This window comes from Myodes glareolus, chromosome 14 (genome assembly GCF_982192425.1).
Source record: "Myodes glareolus chromosome 14, mMyoGla1.1, whole genome shotgun sequence".
Classification (NCBI taxonomy): Eukaryota; Metazoa; Chordata; class Mammalia; order Rodentia; family Cricetidae; genus Myodes; species Myodes glareolus.
In genome coordinates, this window is record NC_142039.1 from 62,166,237 (window position 1) to 62,187,046 (window position 20,810).

At 45.2% G+C, this 20,810-nt stretch overlaps 1 protein-coding gene across 5 annotated transcripts in view; it reads right to left on the reverse strand.

The window, feature by feature from the left end:
* The window catches only part of Atxn1 (ataxin 1), a 394,410-nt gene that overhangs the window by 228,329 nt on the left and 145,271 nt on the right, over positions 1 to 20,810 (reverse strand). For all 5 annotated transcript variants that reach the window (XM_087896548.1, XM_087896549.1, XM_087896550.1 and 2 more), the window contains one exon: positions 5,761 to 5,889. The gene's annotated coding sequence lies outside the window, so the exon portion shown is untranslated. The remainder of the gene's footprint in view (positions 1 to 5,760; positions 5,890 to 20,810) is intronic.

Sequence of the window (20,810 nt, forward strand, 5' to 3'; positions counted from 1 at the left end):
GATGTACGCAAGTTGGGGAGAAGAACCCCAAGCCCATAAATTATGCTGAGAAGGAAGACATTGATCCCTAAAATTACCAATATATGACAACTTGTTTTGATCTAGAAACTTCATTAATTAGTCAAACGTGTGTGTGTGTGTGTGTGTGTGTGTGTGTGTGTGTTGGAACGAATCATAGGATTAATACCATGTTTTAAGGTAGTGGATAAAGGAGAAAAGAGCTAGGGCTAGAGAAATGGTCCAGTCAGTACATCATTTACTGAGGAGTCACGAGGGCCTGGGTTTGGATCCCCAGTCCCCACATGGAATCCAGGTGTGGTAGTGTACATCTGCTGTCCCAGTGCTGAGGGGGTGAAGGCAGACAGAACCATGGCCAGACAGTTCACTGGCCACCTTGCCTGACTGAGCTGATGAACTCCACATTCAGTGGGAGATGATGTCTCAAAGACAACGACTTAAGATAGGGATGAAAGAGGATAATATCCATCAACCTCTAGCTTCTAAACACACACAGACACACTGTGCATGTGTTTCTCATGTAAATATACACAAACATGCACAAACACCACACACACGCATGTATGAATAGCTATAGCTCATAAAAGAATAAGATACATGCATCCTGGTGAAGCAATCACCTTAATTCTTCATTATTAAAGAAAGATATTAAAAACAAAATTCTCGAAACATACAATTGAAAAATTCTGAAAAGCATCCTGAAATCTCACACTGTCTCCCTCTTTCCTAGTTGCGACATAAAGCATCCCTTTGTCTTGTGTGTACACATGGTATTTGCTACCCTCTTGTTAGTAACTCAGCAGCCATCTTGCTTTTCAGAGCCACTGCCATGGGTTTTGCCATTGCTTATGTTGAAGAATCCTATTTTACTTAATCATGGCCCCAAAGTACCCACGTTCATTACAAGAAATTGTCGTCACTTAACTCTTCAGCATTATTGTGTATGATATATAAGATAACTTTTATCACGTGTGTGTATATATAGAAAAAATGTAGTTTTCATTAGCTTCAGAACTATTTGCATGTTCAGATGTGTACCTTTAAGAATCTCCTGCGAGGATGAGGAAGGTTCAAGGTATTAGCATGCACCAAGACAGCTTCCATGCTTTTAACGTGTATACACTCAGAGGAATGAGAAGATCCACTGCCCAGTTTCTCAGTGACATGCACTGTTTAAGAAGCTTCCATTGAGAGATGGGTAAATGCACACCACTTCTGACCCAGACACGGGTCCCCTGGAGGGAAGTCTCGCAGTATGCTCCTGTCCCTGTCCCTGGTCCTGTCCTCATCACTTTCCAGTTTGGAGTTGTAGCCAAAGGCATTCACTCCATCTCCAGTCGCACCTATTCTCTGGTCCTTTCTGCTTCACGCCTTCCTCACCCGCAGGTCTTTCTTCCCTTTCTCCACCTTCTCACTCTAGAGCCCCCCTTTCAGCAGACCAGCTCATGTCCCTGTTCACTCCAGCCACTCGCTGTGCTTTTGATAGTATCAACCTTAGTTTTGAAAGCTCCATGAGGGTCAGCCCTTGGTCCCTTCCATGTCTACAATGTCTAACACTATATGCACAAATCATTTGTCATATATGAATGTGTGGTGAGTGACTGAAAGAGAATGACTTCCAATAGGAAGGCACAGTCTTTAGTTCTCACAATCCCAAAGCCACGGCTTCATTCTGAACTGGCCACACCCTAGGGTACCCTCAGTTCCATGAGAAACTCTGAGAATTAACTTTTCAGCCACGCTCTGATGATGATTGTAAAGATATTCTTCCACAGGGCTATGGGGAGAAAAGGGTTTGCATCACTGTACCTAAGGATCAGAGAACAGCGGCAGGATGTCAGCTCCGAGTTACCACCCTATTAGAATGATTAAAATAACATTCCTCGCTTCCCTGCCTCTCTGGAGGCATTTATTCTCGCAACTACGATGCCTGCATTTCTGCACAGCAGTCTGGGAGTCACAACTAATGGCTCCTTTCTTCCTCCCTCTTTCAGCCTCCAATGATTGTGTCACTGAGGAGACTAAGTGCTATCCAAACACATGCGTTCCATGTGGTGGCGTTATTGCCATCCGTCAGCTACACACAGCCTTTCTACCTGTACGCCTGAGGTGCCTCGTCTGAGTCTGGCAGAATGCAGAAAACATTTTATAGAATGTGTATTTGTCAACACATATTACTTTTTGGTCCTCACTCCCATGAACAAGGCTTTAATTCCTTTTAACCAATATACATATTTGCCTAAAATACATGTTTTGTCTTCTTATGCATCCTCACCATTACCTATGAGAGATTCACTCTTGGCATTAAAGAGGCAGTCTTCAGCAAAAGAAAAATGCCTTAGTTAGGAATTCAGATGTTCTTTTCTGCTAAGTGCAAAGCTGGCAGAATGAGACTGGAAATTAAGGCCCTGGTGAATACAATACCAACACACACAAACCAGCTGTAGAAGATCCAATGAAAGGCAGTGGCTGAAGCCATCCAAGTGGCTCTGTCTTTGTCTCATTTGATGAAAAATCACTTTTGGCCCTCTTCCCTCCCACTTTTCTGTCTTAATATGTGGCTAAAGGATGGAGTGGCTCAGAACCCAGCTTCCCTTTTTTTCCCTTTAGGTTTTATATATTTTCACATTATGTGTATAGGTGTTTTGCCCAGATGTGTATCTCTGTGTACCAAGTATGTGCAGTGTCTGAGGAGAGCAGAAGAGGGTGCCAGATCTCCTGGGGTTGGAGTTATATTCTAGGGTGAGCCACCATGAGGGTGCTGGGAATTGAACTCAGGTCCTCTGAGGAACAGCCAGTGCTCAGTTGTTGAACCACCTTTCCACCTTATCTAGCTTTTCCTTTAAAATCTATAGGCTGGAGCACATATTGACCAGAACTAAGGGGGAGAAAACTCTACCCGCCACTGTTTCACTCATTGAGTTCATGAGATGAGGCTTGGTTAGTGGGAGGAGAAGGACAGGAGTCAAATGGGTCAGTTCACCCGTGACTCCAGAAGGATAGGGACTCTGCCTGTATGGCTCACAAAAAACCTAAAGCCTTCTTAGACTGAGACACTTTCTATACCATGGAGAGGCAGCCTGGGAAGGAATGAGAATCCATTATACATGACTAGCCCAAGGCAACTTGACAGGACTGATACATGGGTGTCCTAGCCAAAAGGTGGGGTACTGATTTTAAACCCTGTGGAAGATGGGTTTTTTCCTTGAAGATATTCAGCGGAGTCTCTCCTGGACAGTAGCAACTTGGTACATGCTAATAAACCCATGGAGTTCCTTCAGACACCAAAGGATGAACCAGAGGAAGAAGAGGAAGAATGGAAGAATAAGTTCATAAAGCAGTGTTCCACGGTGGTCAACACCCTATGTTATGTTTGTTTACTTCTATCACCTATCACGATCATTTTCTCTGTTAAAGGACTTATTTGTTCCTTTGTATGTGTTTCTGTGTGAGTCCACACGTGTGTGCAGGTAAATGTGGGTATGTACCCACTGTCGCCAGCAGAGGGTGTCAGGAGTCTTCTGTCACTCTCCATTCGTTCCTTTCAGGCAGGGTCTCTCCCTGAACCTGGGCTTCTTGACTAGGCTCTCAACTCCTTGGAACTGATACTATAGGCATTTTCTAGAATGTCTGGTTTATTATACAATTTTTGAGATCTGAACACTGGTCCCCATGATGGTGGGACAAGCACTCTTAACTGCTGAGACAACCTCTACAGTCGCCTTTTCTGCAGGGAGGGGGCTGCTGTTGTTTCTGCTTTCTTGAGATATGGTCTCATGTGATGCAACCAGACCTTAAATTCCTGATCCTCTTACCACCATGTGCTGGAATCATGGGGTGCACCAGCAGATGTGACCCACACTCCATCCTTTTCTAGTATCAACACACCTCCCTCAACATGAGCCATTAAAGAGAAAAAGCCTCACATACATACAGTCGCATGGGCAACACCTCAGGCAATGGGCACATGTTCTCTACATTTTACAAATGCAAACTTAAAACAGCATCCCCGAGAAAAGAGCAGGGCTGCCCTCTGAACCCCAGTAGCGGACCTCGGGATCAGAAGCCTCTCTGTGTCCTGTAAGGCAACCAACTTCCTGATACACCCATACTAGATAGTCATAGACGCACACACATTCCTAGTAATGAGAAGTCCATCTTCAGATTGCTTGACCTGAAGGCTGTTTATGAACTATCTCCACAGAGTTTGTAAGCATTGAAAAACTTCACTTTTCTCTGGAAAATGCTGGCTAATCCGTGATTTCACAATTGTCTAAAAATACTTGGCCGGGAAGAAAGAGCTCCCAGTTCCCCTGTTCCCCGGGGCTCTTACAGTCCTCCTTGATTTAGTATTATTTCTTGAATGTCCAAAGCTAGCAGGGTTTGAGTGTTCTTCTGTCTGCAGAATGCGAGTTCTAGACAGCAACATGACCTGCAAGTGAATTTGCCCCCACTCCATGCGAGCACACGTGTCCCCTCACACACCGCACATGGACACACACTGGTCATTTTTCATCATCAATTGGCAAACACCCTTTCTTCTTCCAGAGCTCTTGGCATCCAGGATTTTGAGGGCAGAGATCCTCATGTATGTCTCTTCTGGAAGGAGAACCTACTACTGTGTGACTGGAAAGTAATTTAGAAACATGTACTGAAACCCTTCAAACCTGAAAGCTCTTCTGTTCAGTAGTTCACCAATAGGCAATTATCCAAAGGAAGCCATTAACAGTGGGAACTGCTGCATTACAAGAGCTTTCTGATCACATGAAAGTTAAATATATATATATATATATATATATATATATATATATATATATATACATACACATACAATTCAACTCCAGCTGAAGAGAATCAAGTCAATGAAATATCACTGTTCCTGCTTGCTGGAAGATTATATAACCAGGGAAAGTTACATTGTAAAATGATATTGCCATTGAATGATGTTGACTGTCACGAGGAACAAATAGTGGATGACGTATGTTACATTGTACTACTGCCTGACAGTTGTCTCTGCAGCTGAATGTCACCACCAGAGTTAGCCCTTACTTATCACTGTCTTGCCACATATTTTATCAGTCACCTCAAAATATGTAAAAAATTATTTTTCTTCAAAAAAAAGAAAGAAAAACAAACGGGACTTAACAGAGCAGATGGCTCAGTAGCTAAAGCAATTTTTGTGCAAGGATAAAGAATCGGAGCTCAGATCCCCTGAACCCACACAAAAGGCAGGTGGGCATGGTAACCCACTTGTGATTCCAAGGGAAGTGAAAGACAGAGGTTGCCCCGATCAAGCTGGCCGGCTGCGCTAGTCATATTAGCTCTGGATTCAGTTGAGAGACAGTGTATCAATACACAAGGTGGAGAGTGACTGCGGGAGACTTCCAACGTCAAGTCCTGAGCTCTACATGCACACAAACATGTGCACTGCACTTATATGTGAGCATGCCTACACACATGCCTAGACACCATGCTTTTACATATATGTGCATAAAAGCAGCAATTCGCTTTCATAAAAAGACTCCAGAAAATTAAGTAGAATAATTCATAGATAGGTAGATAGATTATTCCTGTGTGTGTACAAATATATGAGTATATGCCTGTGTTTTGTGCACTTGTGTGTGTGTGTGTGCGTGCATGCACACATGCGCACGTGCATATATGGATCTTCATGAAGAGCTACTGATGTACACTCAACTAGCATCTGGGGACTTCAAGGCCACAGGCTTTAGCCTCACTCACCTGTACCATTTGCTTTCATCACAGTGCAAAGCCACAGGCAGCCACTCCCTTCCCAGCAGATCTTTCCTTGCAGAGTTTGCTTGAGTAGAAAGGGTGGCAGTAGAGAAATTCAGTGTAAGAGGCCTGAACCTGCAAACAGAAAAGCAAGACTGGTGGTTATGCAGTTTCATGGCCCTAATTAACACAATCTGAAGTCACCAGAAAGACAAATAACACACACACACACATTCACACACCACTATAGTTTTTAAGATAAAAAGGGTTTTTTAATAAAAAAGGATTAGATAAACAAATAGGTCTGGACTCCAATATTTCAGGGAAATCCAACACTGTTCGCAGGAGCCGTCAGGGCTAGGCTGAATCGAAGCTTTCTGATCAACATTCTTTCTTTTCCTTTAAAGATTTATTGATTTTTATTTTGTGTCTGAGTGTTTTATCTGCATGTATGTATGCGCAGTGTGTGTGTGCCTGGTGCCTGCAGAAGCCAGAAGAGGGCACTGCATACCCTTTGAGCTGGCATGCAGGGTGAGTGTGGGAAGCCAATCCAAGTTGGCCCTCCCTTCAGACACTGGTCCACCTTTCGGGCAGGCAGCATTCCCCACTCTGGCTCTCATCTCCTGTTTATTGTAACTTTCCTTCCTACAAGCCCTGAGTTCTCACAAACCCACCTTGAACTTTCCAAGACTGAAGTGTGGAGGCTGTGACTATTGCCGGTGTACCTGTGATCATTGCACAGGGGCCAACTTCTGCCTCACTGGCTCCAAAGGCCACAAGTTGCTCAAAAAACAAAAGAACAGTGGGCTGCCAAGGAAAAAGCTTTTCATAATCACGTCTTTGGCAAATGACCCACCGCAGATGCCTTAGTCACTGTTGGGACAATAAATACAGATCTTCTGAGAGGTCATGGAACCTGCTCTGGGGGATTTTCTTTCATCCACGTTGCAAGATTTCCTAGGCTTTTCAGCGGGAATGAAGGCAACGCTGCTGTCCTATGCAATCCACTCCACTGAGCTCCTGATGTCAGCCTCTCCTGGTGACCTCTTCCCAGCCATGAACCTGGGGACATCACCGAAGAGCCACAGCCTCCAACCACTTCTGTGTGAGCTCCAGACAGTCTGAACAGAGACGATGAGAGCAAGCTCGGCTGCTGCGCAATTGCAGGAGGACTTAAGTTACACCCTCAGAAACCACACTTTTAAAGAAGCCATGTATGGTGCATGATTATAATCCTAGTACTGGAGAGGCCGAGGCCAGCAGCTCCTTGGGCTTGGTAGCCAAGCAGCCTGCCCTATTTGGCTAGTGCTGCACTAATGGCGACTTTCTCAAAAAACAAGGTTGATAACTTCTGAACAATACTGGGGGTTAATCTCTGTCCTCCACAGACAGACACACACATATGTACCCAAACGTGTACACATGCACATACATGTATGCACATACACACATGCAAAAGGAAAGGGATTATCACATGTAATGGTCAGAAAGTGGGAACAAAAAGGGAGAACTCTGACCTATGCTATAGCTTTAAAACTATTTACACTGCACAAAATTTGAAGCACGTCTCACTTTTGAAGCCCAGCACCGAAGACTACCAGATCCCTGACCACCCTGATGGTGGCAATATCCCACGTATTGCTTCTTCCCTGAAATATTCTATTGTTTCTCTCTCTCCCAAAGTAAACTGTTGCCCTTTGCTTTTTATTCATTGTTCCCTAAAATGTATGGTTTTAAAGTTTTTTTTTTTAATTAAAGAAGGTTCTCATATAGCCCAGACTGACCCCTAGCTTATGACATGAACATCCCCATCCTCGTCATTGTCATGCTCCTGCCTCTGCATCCTGAGTGCTGAGAGGACGGGGGCACCCCAGAACATCTGGATTATCTAAGGCTGGGGATCGAACCCAGGGCCTCATGCCTGCTAGGCAAGAACTCCACCAATGGAGGGACACTCTCGGGTTGTAAAACACAGTAAGTGATTCTGCCATGCTGCATACAGTCTCTGGGAACTAGAGCCCCACAGTGTTGTTTGCTAAGATTGACCGAGTTTGTTTTAGGTGACTTGAGTTGTTTCCCCGATATGACATTCCACTGTGTTGCTAAACTGAATCAGTTTGGCTTAAAATTGGCTTTGTACCCGGGTGTTAAAATCTGGCCCAACACAGCCTTTGCACATGGTACAACTATGTCCTAACTTGGCGTATAAACAAGTTATAATACCATCTCAGCATAGAGTATAGGAATAGAACCAAGCAACTAAGTCTCAGCCAATCACAAGTGTCAAGGTTTTAGCCAATCATAGGCTGCCAACTGATCAGACCATGTCTACTGAAGTCCAATGACAACTGCGGCCAATCAAGTCCTGTCTGTATGTCACTTCCTTTTCTTAGGCTATAAATATAACCTGTAAGTGTGGTGGGGTGGAGCGTTCCAAACCCTCTTTGTTCTGGAATGCTGCCCAGTTCTAGAACCTTTTTTTCTTGCTTAAGTAAACTTTGTTAAATTTAACTCATGTCAGTTTTTTCTTTCAACAGTTTTGCAGTGTGAAAATATATGTGTGTTATATATATATATATATATATATATATATATATATATATATATATTTCCCTTCTATTGACGGACTTTCATGTTTTTCCAGCTTCCATTTTTTTCCCTTGCTAGAAACATGCTGTGTCTATTAGAGGCAATACACATAAGCACACGCTTCCTGGGGTTCAGCCCGGGAATATATGAATATACACTTTTGCACAATATCATCAGACTGGTTTCCAAAATGAGTCTATCAATCTCCATTCCTGCCGGCAGTAAGCCCCATATGTTTCCAAACTGACCAGTCATTTTAGAATCAAGAAGACGGGTGCCATCTGAAGCTCGTGTATTTGTTTTGCAGAGGGGAAGCTTTAAATACATACTCTCCGTTTTTTCCCCCGTCACATTAGTGAGTTTACATTTCATTCACCAGTAACAAATGAGTGACTTGCTGGGGTAGGTTTATTTTACCACTTTGGAAAGTGACATTAACTAATGACTTGAATTGAAGTGAGAGGGAAAACTTTGAAGGTACCATGTAGCTTTATTTCTCAGCCATTCAATTCTTCAGGTGGTGCCAACGAATATTCTAATAAGCCCAGGAGGGTGGTGCAGCCGTGGAACCCCGGCACACAGAAGGCAGAGGCAGAGAGACCAGTTCCTTCCTGCTCTCCATCCACACTGCCATACGGTAAACAGTTTTCCCTGGGGCTTGAGCCCCTTTCTCCAACCTGGTCTCTTTTGACTGGATGCCCTAATCTGGCATGGAAATGCCTGAAGGGTATGTGGCAAGGGAAGAAATGGGTAGTTAAGAATTTTGCAGTAACGGATGTTTCTGGAAAACTGAGTGTTGAGAGAACGTAAGGTAAGCAAGTTTTATTATCAAATGCTTTTATGTTGCCTGCTTGGGATTCCCCCACCGGTAACCAATGACGTTGCTTCTATGTGGGCTCTTATGCTATGTCGTGTTAAGAAAAAGCCTTATTTTTGTTGTGGCTTAAAATTAACGAATTAACTAATTAATTAATTGCTTTAGCTTGTGTGCCTATAAGCAGAGTTCAGAGGAGAGTTTGCAGCAATTGGTTCTCTCCTTCTACCACATGGGTTTCTGGAACCGAACTTTGGTAGCCAGGCTTGGCAAAAGACATCCTCACCTGCTGAGCCATTTTGCTGGACCACAAGCCTTTATTTTGTTCACACTTCATAGGCTAGTAAGCTGGTGGCCAGGCAGGCATTATCTGGTCAGCCCTTCCTTCCTGGTGGGGGAACGCTTTGATTGCCACCCTGAGGCAGAGGATGTAACTCATTTGGCAGAGTGCTCGCCTAGCTTATACAAAGCTCTGGGTTTAATCCCCAGCACCACTCAAACCAGCCACAGGGATGCACGTGCCTCCTTTCCCAGCACCTGGGAGGTGGAGGCAGGAGGATGAGAAAATCAAGATCGTCCATGACTATATAGTGAGTTAGAGGCCAGCCTGGATACACGATACCTTGTCTTGAAACAAATAAAAACAAGAAGAAGAAAAAGAGGAAGAGGAAGAAGAAGAAATGAAACTCACCTTACCTGAGACCTAGTGTCTGGTACTAGTGTACGCAGCTATGTTGAGGAAAGAAGGTCTGTGACCTCTGGCGATGAGCTAGCTTTCATGGTCAGCAACATTAAAATCACCGTACTGAAAATCACTGCCTTCTGACAGTGGCGTGGAAAGATCCTATTTAAATAAACCTACTTTCTGTGAGTACAAATATCTATTGACAAGTGCCTTTGATGTCTAATGTGAGGTTAAAGTATGTTTGACTTTTTATACAGTGACGAGACTGTCTTTTGGGGAGAATTTGGGGAGCTTGTTGATGTGCTTAATGAGTCCTCCTCCCTCCTCATCTAATCTCAAGGTAAATGAGGACGGAATCCATTTCCTACCCAAAGCGCCATTTGGAGACTGCATCAAATCCACCAGCAACCTGTGTAACAAGAGATGGCTTTGTAAAGACAATACAGGTCTAAGCATTCTTCAGTAAGGGCTCGGCTTTCCACAGGCTCGCCCGGATCACCAAAAGGCTCTTGCAAGGGAGCTGTCTGAACAAGCTGGGCCACCCAGTCAAGTCTTAGTGACATCAGACTGCCCTCTCCCTGAATGGCTGCTGCCTTACCTCCACTCATCTGCAGGGGCTGGGTGGCAAATACATTGCTCTGTGACATCCCACCTCCTACCCCAGTCTTGCCTACAGAAGAAGAGAACAACCACTCTGGCAGCAGCCTGACAGGCACGGAGCTTGTGTTCTTCTCTGCTAGAGTCAAGGGGAGCAAATTGGGGCTTGCAAGCACCTCAAAGTGGAGGGAAGAGAATTCTCTTAGGCCTTGCAAGAAAGATCGTCAGCTCTGTGGGGGTCCAAGGAGAGAGGCATACTTACACATCATGCTCTCCTAAGACTTGCCAAGTATGCGCAGATCATCCCTTTCTCTAGGCATCATTATGGCAGCAATGCTCAGCCAGGAAAACATTATCTTACACTCACAAAGAATGCCTACTACCTCGGAGAACACTGTAAGTCCCCAACAAGCTGCACACAGCCGTTTCAACACAAGGGGAAGCATGTCCCCGAATGCTATCAGTAGCATTGCAAAGAAGGCCGTATGGGTGTTATCTGATTAAGTGAGGAGGTGCACATCTCTGGCCAGGGATGGCAAACAGAAGCTGCTGAGACCTGAGCTGTGCTGGAAGCAGAATCGAGCAGCCTAGGATTGCATAGAAACAGTTGAGCTAGGAAGACCCGTTTACACATGCCCTGGAGCTCATCACAGGTTAGAGGAACTAGGGGTCACGGTGGCAGAGTTACAAAACCACAGCCTTCCAATGGCTCCGGCTACCTGGAACTCCACAGTGAGATGCTGTCATTGTCTTTCAAGATTCTCCCTTCCTCCTCTCCTCTCCCTTATTTGCTTCTCTCCTTTTTTCTCTTTTCTCTCTTGGTCTTCTTCTTGCTATAGCCCTCATCCTGTTCCTCGGAATGGAAAATTCAAATATTCAGAATAAATACACGAGTTCTTTTAAGGAAGGTAGCTGCTTGCTGGTTTGATTCTCAGGTTCATTAGCTATAAAATGAGACACTGACACCTGCCAAGAAGGTTAGCATCGAGCTGGGTTCAATTATATAAATGAGAGTGCATCCATGGTCCTAAGGACTCGTGTAGCATTCAGGAAACCCCGAGTTCCATCTCCAGTACCATATAAACTGTATAAGACAGCACATGGCAAGAATCCCAGCATTGGGAAGTTCAAGATCATATTTGGCTACACAGACTAGCCAAGAGATCCTGTCTCAAAATAAAATACTATAATAAAACAAAATAAGCACGCACAGCCAGCCCTGCTCTCAACTAGCCACTCAGACACTGGTTTCCCCTCCCTTGTTACAGAGTAGATTTAAATAGGACAACAGTTGAGGGCTAAACAAATCCAATGGCTTCCTGAAAGGGCAGCAAAATGGGGCCCCAAGATCACGTCTGTTCACAAACAAGGTGGGGCAAGCTCTATTGAACGCCAGTATTTGGCTGCAAAGTTATCCTGCAGAGAAAATGGCCTCTACTCCAGAGCCACACACACAGCCCCTTGCTCTCTGTCCAGCCGAGAAGGAGAGGTATCTAGGTGTGTCCGCGCGGCTGTGGCAGAGCTGGGCCATAGGGACAGCTACCGCAGGGGGCAGGGGCAACAGGCAAAGCTCTGATGAGCAGATGACTGCTGGGCAGTCCGGGAGACGGCAATGATCGAGACACCATACACCCATGCCCAACCAGAGGCCAGAGATTCCGAAGTGTTCGCCCACCTAACAAGACTGACCCAAACACAAAGCCAAAGATCGGTGACACATTTACACAGCCACACGTCCCCAGCTTTCAACAGTCAGTCATCATGGTCTATCAAGGCTCTAAGCAGGCAATCTCACCAACCACTCAGCAGGAGGGCCCACAGTGGCGGATGAAGCAGTGGCAGGATACCACTTTAATACCAGGCAGGAGCGAAAGGCCCTCATGGTTAGCTGATACAGAAATATGCTCAGGAGACTCAACATTCTGAAACACTCCTATTAGAAGCTTCCAGGGCAGCCTGTTATGTTAGAAACAAGCTGAGGACCTGGAGAGCTAGCTCGGCTGGTAGCGTGCTTGATAGACAATCGTGAGACCCTGAGTTTGCTGTCTACCACCCACAAAAAGCTGAGCACAGTAGCACACGAGCTGGGGTAGCAGGGACAGGTGGATCCTGAGGGCTCACTGCCAACCATGTTGGCCTAATCAGCAAGCCCCAGGCACCAATGAGAGACCTTGCCTCAATAATCAAGTTGTACAGCTCCTGAGGGACAACACCGGAGGTTCGTCTTGGGCTTTTACATACATATACACATGTGCATACATGTACGAGCCACAAACACACACTCAACTGATAAAGGACAGCAGGTGTGTTTCAATAATAAACAGAAACAAACATCACAATGAAAGATAGAGGGCCTTATTTAGAAATATTCGTATGTCCAGATACCAACCCTTCTCTTCCTCCATGACTTTCCACAGGGGGCACATTTTGGGGAGTCACTAAACTGACTGCTCGTTGTTAAATGTCACAGGTAAATAAGCAGATTTGCTTTTAAGAGATGTTAGTGGAGTGTGGGACCACATGCCTGTCATCCCAGCACTCAGAAGGCTGAGGCAGGAGGATAGCTGAGAGTTTAAGGGCACTTGGAGATGTGTACTAAGACCTGTCTCAAAAGCAAAACAACCTTCAAAATAAATAACATGTCATACACAGATTATCTTGGATGTGATGGTATGACTTGGTCTTCATTCTTTTTTTTATATTTTTTATGGTTTATTTAACTTTATTTTATGTGCAATGGTGTGAAGGTGTCAGATCCCCTGCAACTGGATCTTCAGACAGTTCTGAGCTGCCATGTGGGTGCTGGGAATTGAACCTGGGTCCTCTAGAAGAGCAGTCAGTGCTCTTAACCACTGTGCCATCTCTCCAGCCCCCTTGGTCTTCATTCTTATGAAGTTGTAGTGAATTAATCATTCTTATTTCCTACCAGTCTTGGTTAATAGGGCTGAAGGGAAAGAGAGATGTCAGTTTGTAAAATATTTGCCTTGCAAGCACAAGGCTCTGCGTTCCATCTCCAGAACTTATACTTTAAAAATGATTTTAGACCCAAGAAGGATGGCGCCCTTATAACCTCAACATTGGAATGGCTTGAAAGCTAGCCAGACTAGACTGATCAGCAACTTTCCCTGCCACAGAGAGACATGGTCTCAAAAAAATGTCATGGATGGTGTCCTGAGGAATGCTACCTGAAGTTGGCCTCCACACGTATGCACACACATGCACGCTTGCATATACGCACATACTAGCAACGTACATATAGAAACCATGAGTAGCCTTGAGGTGTCTTATGTTGTGTGTCATCGGCAACAAATTTTAGAATGGCAGCTGACTCTTCCTATCCTGTCTCCTTTCTGTCTATGTGCACTGTGCTCACCAAGAATGCAGTGCAATTTTAATGTCTAAGCAAAACCACACCGAAGAACCAAAAGCATCATACAATGCTCCCCAAAGCCAAAGCAAACGATCCTGGAGTATGCACACCACTGAATATGCCACATTAGCACAGATAATTAAAAGTTGCCTGTCTGATAATATTGAGCAGCAGACACAACTTTTAGAAATTTTCTCCCTGGTATTAGCTATGCTAAAAATCCCCCGAGTGAATGTTCCTCCCAAGTCAAATCCATCTTCTCTTAAGAGTGGGTATAATAAATGGGTAGCCTAAAAGGAAGGCTTTGAACAGAATGTCTCACTGTTGTCTGATTGTTCTAAATTTAAAACTCCAACAAAGGCAGGGATTATTCTCCTAGAGGTTCAAGATTCATGAGCGTTTGCTAATGAAGTTCCTTTAGGAGCGCAAATCAAAAAATTGCTATCTGCAAGCTGCCAGCGTTTTATGCTTGGGTGGTGTTTTTAAATCAAAGTCACCATTCATTCAACAACAAATGTTTGTCTGGAATAAATGAATGAGAGTAATGGCCTTGAAGTACTTCACAAGCTTAATCACCTCTAAGCTATGAATCAGGAAACGGCTTCCATCGAGCCTGAACGCACACGCCAATCAGAGCGAATTGTCAGCCATCTTTCCGAGGGCTGAAGTGAGACCTGCAGACTGAAGTCACAGCTTTTGATTCTTATAGATGACCCATCTTAGGGGGTCTGCTGGCCCCTGTAATTGCCTTTCTTTACAATACAATTTGGAAGCTGAAAATCTAGGCCAGGTGAGATAAGATTAAAGCAAAAAAAAAAAAAAATCTTTTGCTTGTTTGTGAGATTACTCTGGGAGGTGAAAGAGGGCCAAACACCCCTCCACCTTAATATGTAAGCAGAATGTTAACAGTCCACCTTAAGGAGGAGGATCAGGGAGCAAATGACTAACCCAGAAGCATCATGACACACACAGGACACAGGATGGGAGGTGGGGCAGGATTCCCTGAGGTTCCCGGTTTAACCCTAGTCTTCCAACAATATAGCTAATAGCCATCACCCCATTCCCCCATCCCCCATTCTTATTCTAACCTTAGAACAGGATGAAACCAGAGGACTGGCTTAATACCTACCTATCTGCGACTCAAGGAAAATGCCAGTAGAAAATTGTTTGGTTTTGTGTTGCTTGCAGGTGGAATGTCGCCAGGGAGTGGCAAACCCTTCTGCATTCCAGGGTCCTCAAATCCTTCAGTTTTCCCCAGTCTGTGCCAAGGGAGTTCAGACACGGCTACCCCCATAGCAAAATACCTTGTGTGTGCTCAGCTTTGGCAATGAACAACATGCCTCCCACATCTCTATTTGGGCCCCAGCGTCTTTTGCACCCTCTATCCTTTGCAGACTAACAGGGGAAGTGAAGTTTACCTAGGATTGCTACCCCCCCTTTTCCCCAAAGGTGCCTTCTTAAGCCCCAGAGGTCTATTTCCTAATTCCTCTCCACCTCTCCCAACCTCCCATGCCATTAACAGTCTTGAAACATCCCATTGTTTCACTAGGAACACACTTCACTCATTGTTTTGCCTCTTAAGAAAAAAACTACTTTTAAACTTTGTAATTTTTAAAGCAAAGCATCAAATCCTTCACTTTCCTTTACCTTCTGGCATCAGGCAGCAGTGGCTGTTCTGAATGGGTAAACACGGAAAGCCGTGTTCTCCCTCCTTTGAAAAAGCCTGTTTCAGAGCATGTTAAAGCCTGCCAGGAGGATGGAAGGACTTAGAAATCGCCGACCGGGTTCATGTTCCAGACAGCGCCCGCCCGAGGATGCTGCGTTACTCACTTACAAATTAGAAGCGATGTGGATGTGGTGGGAAGTGGTTGGTACACTACTTCCGAGATAATGATACATCCTGGCCAGCCGCATGATTTTAAGGGCCACTCTCGGGACACAGAAGAGCTCAAACGCGGGGAATCATAGCTGCCCCGGGATGCACTGACCGCTTCTGCTGAGGGTCTGCTCCCCAGAATCAAACCTCTCTGAGGAATGGCAGCTCTACTACAGCAGTCCTTGAATGCTTGTGGTCTTGGGCCCACCCCAGAGCCATGTGCCCCTACAGACAGTTCTGAGTATTATCCTTCTGCTAAATTCTGGGCACTAATCATACATAAAACCCTAAGGCTCCTGCCATTCTCCTCCCAACCCCTTGCCTGAGGATGGCTCAACATGGGATACAGTGCCATCCATTCATCCCAGTACCCACTTTGAGCCAGTTACAAATTTTCAAGCAGCCACTGCCAATGATCACACAGTAGGGTATGCAAAGCCTAAATTAATGCTGACTGCCGGAAAATAGTGGGAAACACATTTCCTTGATCACTGCGTCTCCCCTGCCAGGTAAGGAAGGAAGGAACATTGTATAAGGGAAGGCAGGTGTTGAGATAAGCAGGTGACCAAGAAGGGAGAGAGAGAAGGACATGGCTCCCCCAGTCCCTCCCATAAGAGGGGTAGTTTGTGAAAACCTAGTGCTGACCCAGGCTTCATTCAGAGGCTGAACTTTAAAAGCCAAATATAAATGAGGCAGGGGTGGTGGCTCATATCAGTGATCTGAATATTCCAGAAGCTAAAGAAGGAGGAGGATGACTATGGGTTCAGGTCAGTCTGGACCATAGAGTGATTTTCAAGTCAGCCTGGGCTAGATTGAAACCCTACCTCAAAAGGCCTCAACCCCTCTAAAAATCAAATAGATAAGCCATGGCTACAGTTTCGACAGGCAGTGGGGAGGTTTTCAAGGGATTTGAGCATGGGGAGTGAGCAATGGGCACCAGAGAAAGCTTTTTCCCAGACCCTCTCCATAGGCTGGGGGTGTCATCGCATGGTAAGACACTTGCATATGTAAGACCCAGGGTTGAACCCCCAACACTGAGGGAATAGAAGAGCACATCCTGAAAAGAGGAAAAAAAAACACTAAGAATAGAAACCCTTTGCACCCAATTTGTTACTAACAGGAAACCCAATTCTTAGACACGGAACTTGAGCCATTTTTGTATCATATGTGAGCTACAATGTATGCACATGTGTATGATACATATCAGGGGAAGTAAGAAAAATTATGCACATACTCTAACTGCAGATCCGGCCAACAAACCAGAGCATAGCAACAAATGTGCTGTATCTGTGTAAGCGTAACAGAAATTAGACTCCCTTATACAAACTGCTTCCACTAAAGCCCAATTACCAGGCGGCACTCTATCAATTAAGTGTTTCATGAACTGTGTGTCCGAGTAACTCACTCACGTCCCTTATTCTTTATGACAACAATACAGTCTTTTTTACATACATGTTCATGTTTCCTGTCTTATGGTTCACATTACTACAGAGCCCAGAATAGGCAGCAGACCTTAGAGAGACCTGTCACTCTAGACTTGCCACGTCACAGCCACGGAGAGGATGACTTTCCCACAGCTGCATTTGTGACATGGCTGAGCAGATAACACACTTGACCAGGGATGCATGCACCGCACGGTAGCCAGGCTTAAAGGCTACTGAGCCTACAGTCCTTTCCCTTTGTATTAGATTGTTTGTTTCCAGTTCAGAAGTGCTCAGTGAGCATGGGGCACAGGGAAGACACCATGGGAAGTGTGAACTCAGGGAGGCAGTTGCTGGAGCTTTTGATTAGACACCTTGTCAAGGATCGGATTTGTAAACGTATAATCTCTTGGGCTGAGGATGCGGCTCGGTCAGTGGAGTGCTTGCCTAGTGAGCACTGGGTTCAAGCCCCCAGCACTGCACGTGCTGGGCTTGGTGGCGAGTGCCTGTAATCTCAGTGCTTGGGAGGGGGAGGCAGGGAAATTAGAAGTTCAAGGTCATCCTCAGAAAACAACAACAAAACAACACCCACTCTGTCTCTCAGTAAAAAGCCTGGTAGAGAGGCCAGAAGGATACTCAAAGTACAGGCCTAAACAAAATGTTTCCAAAATTGTATTTTATTATAACATGGTCACAACAGTGATATTTATTCAACGTGCCCCAAATTATCTGACATTACATGTCCCAGACACCTGATACAGTGGATTGGCTGAGTCACTAGTAGTAAAAATTATAAGCTCTTTTTAAATCCTCTACGTAGTACCACTAAGAAAACTTTACCTTTGAACCCAAGTGACAGGCAGCCAGCAGGCAAAGCTGTTCCTAAGAATATCCATTATTTCATGGGCAATCACCTAGCAAAGCGATGTGATATATGCACACTATCAAAGCAATGTCAGCGGTAAAGTGGAACACAAGCCAGAGGAGCCTCTCCATCTTCCACCGAGGATCTCGAACACCTGCCAGTGTGCCCTCCTGCCTCAACAACCGAGCTCACCTGCCAGGAGCCAACTCTTGAGGTCTGCTGAATGCAGTGGTCAGGAACAAGGGCACCTTCAGAGAGGAATTCTCACCCAACTACTCCTTTCCTCTCTAACGAAGACTTCTTCTCATGCTTCACCTTCGACTCTAAACACTAGATCACAGATATCTGACTGGTTAGTCATGGGAACACAGCTCACAGAACTTGCTTCTGGATCACCCATGCCTTGCTCTAAATGCTCACAGTCTGAGAAGACAGAAGCCACCCTGTATCTGGACAACAGACCTCAGCCCATGGCAATACTGGTGACGTCCACGTCTGTCATCCTGCCACAGCCATTCTTCACCATATGATGATGCCGCTCAATGGGACACTGCCAGGGGAAATGTCATCAGTTGATGGTGGCATAGTATTAGTTTTATTTTATTGTTCTTATTTTGGCTCTCTGAGATAGGGTCTCTTACAGTCCAGACGGGTCTCCATCTTGCTATATTCTATACCTGAGGAGGAACCCAATCTCTGATCCTCCTATCGCCACATCCTAAGTGCTGGGATTACAGTTGTGCCTCACCACTCCTGGCTAGGAAGGGTCTATATTACATCAAAGTCTAAGATCTGAAGTCACTCTATGCAGAATAAGAACTACTGACTTCACCTACTAACCAAGCATCTGTTCTATAACAATCCGGACTTTCCCACAAACACACAAATCGGCACACGCCCCCCTTGACTTACACAAACATGGAATGGACATCATGTACTCTAAACCATCTCTTATTCCAAGTCACTTTTGTTAACAATAATTGCCCCTTGACCAGTGAGAAAGGAGAAAGCACAATACACTGACTAAGCCCTTTCTGGGTTCCTTAAGCCTATGACCCTCCCACTGTCTGCATACACTTGACCTCTGTCTTGTTTTGTCGTTTGACTGCATTGTGTTTGGATGTGGAGAGAGCTGCTTTGTTCAATCTTACTCAAAGCCATGTGATACTATTGTTCTTTGTCTCCTTAAAAATCTGTTGGCATTCTTGCTGTCCCCAGGAAGAGAGGGCCTGAGAGGTTTGCTGAAGCTTCTGGGCTGAAGCAATTATCTGCTGAACAACCAGAACCCAGCTGCAAAGGCCACGAGGAAAAGTGCAAAGGGTGAATCAGGCCACACTTTGAATCATAAACATTATTGCGGGCGGAGCAGTTTGCTGCTGGCTGGCAGGCTTTCGCACCTAATTGGGCCGGGTGGCGTGACACTCCTGGGGACCATTACAGAGTTACAGGTGTGACTTCTGTGCATAAAAGCTGTGTGTCTGGCAACTGAACATGAGGCTACCTTCCCTAAACTACTTTGCATGCTAAATGCCCTGGGGGAGTTCATTATTCAAGAGGGTTGTATTGAGGGTTTTGTGAACTCCCAAGTCTCTGGGGTTATGTTTCATGAACGCCTCACTCTGAGCTTTGAGTCCAGCCTCTAACAGCACCTCAGTGCCCCAAGAATATAAGGGTAGGGGACGGACTTTCTAACCTGAAACCATTTTGCTGCATAGCCCAGAGAAGTAACCACAGAAAAGGCAAGAGCAGAAATGTAACTCTTGATTTTCTGTCTTAAAAAGGAGAATAAACAGAATGTCATCCCCATCTGGAAGAGTGGAGGCTGGCAGGGAGGAAGGTTGAGAAGCAAGAGGGATTCTGGGCCATCAGCATTTGCATGGCTTAAGTTTGAGAATCAAGTCTAAGTACTAAGCACTTAGTACTGGGGCTGTTTCAAAGGATGGGAGTGACTTTTTAGATAGTAGGGTTGTGTGTCAAAGGAATGCATTCACAGCTCCTCAGGAAGCAAGCAATGAAGCCTTGAGCCAGGAGAAATCCGAATCAGAAGGCTGTCTCTTGTACGGTGATCTCACCCATCACTGACTGGAAGTCATCTACAACAGAGAAGGTCAGTGGTGGTCCAGTACCCCAGCTTCCCCCTGGGCTGTCTGGTTGTTGGTTCCTGCTTCGGCCTTAGTACCAAGCCTCCATTTGAGACCTAGAGGTGTGGTCTAATCATCTGAAGGTACAGAGATCATTTGAGAATGAATTCCACGTCAAGGAATCCCTCTCATTGCTCAGTCACGAGTGCACCCAGAACAGGCCACATGGGGACATGTACACTTTGGTGACAAAGGAACAGTTCCAGGAAATAAAGAGGTTGGTTCCTGGAAGGTCTTATGACTCAAGGAGATCGTCTGTGTTTTTGAAACTGAAGGAGAAGAAAGCTCAGATTCCGATATAAGCAGCGAGCAAAGAGAGCAAAGGCAAACTGACTGGATCACAGAATCATAGCAGGAAGACAAAAGTTCACACAAATAATGGGAAATGCAAAAATGCAAATAAGAATATGGCAGAAGGTGGGCCCTCAGAGCATCTAAACCCCAAAGGTCCCTGGCTAGGTAGTCTAATAGTGCAGATAAACTAACTGAAAAAATGGAATAAAAGCACACATTTTACTCTTTAGTAAGGAGTTTTGTTCGAAGTTCTATTGTGAGTCACGTGACTGCTACTGACCTGAAGACCCAGTGGGAAGGGTAGAGAGGCCGTGTGCAAAGTCATATTAGCAATGTAAGAAACACACTTGAAAATGATTCTAAAATACATGGGGGTGGAGGGTCAGACAGGTTAGAGAAGTCAA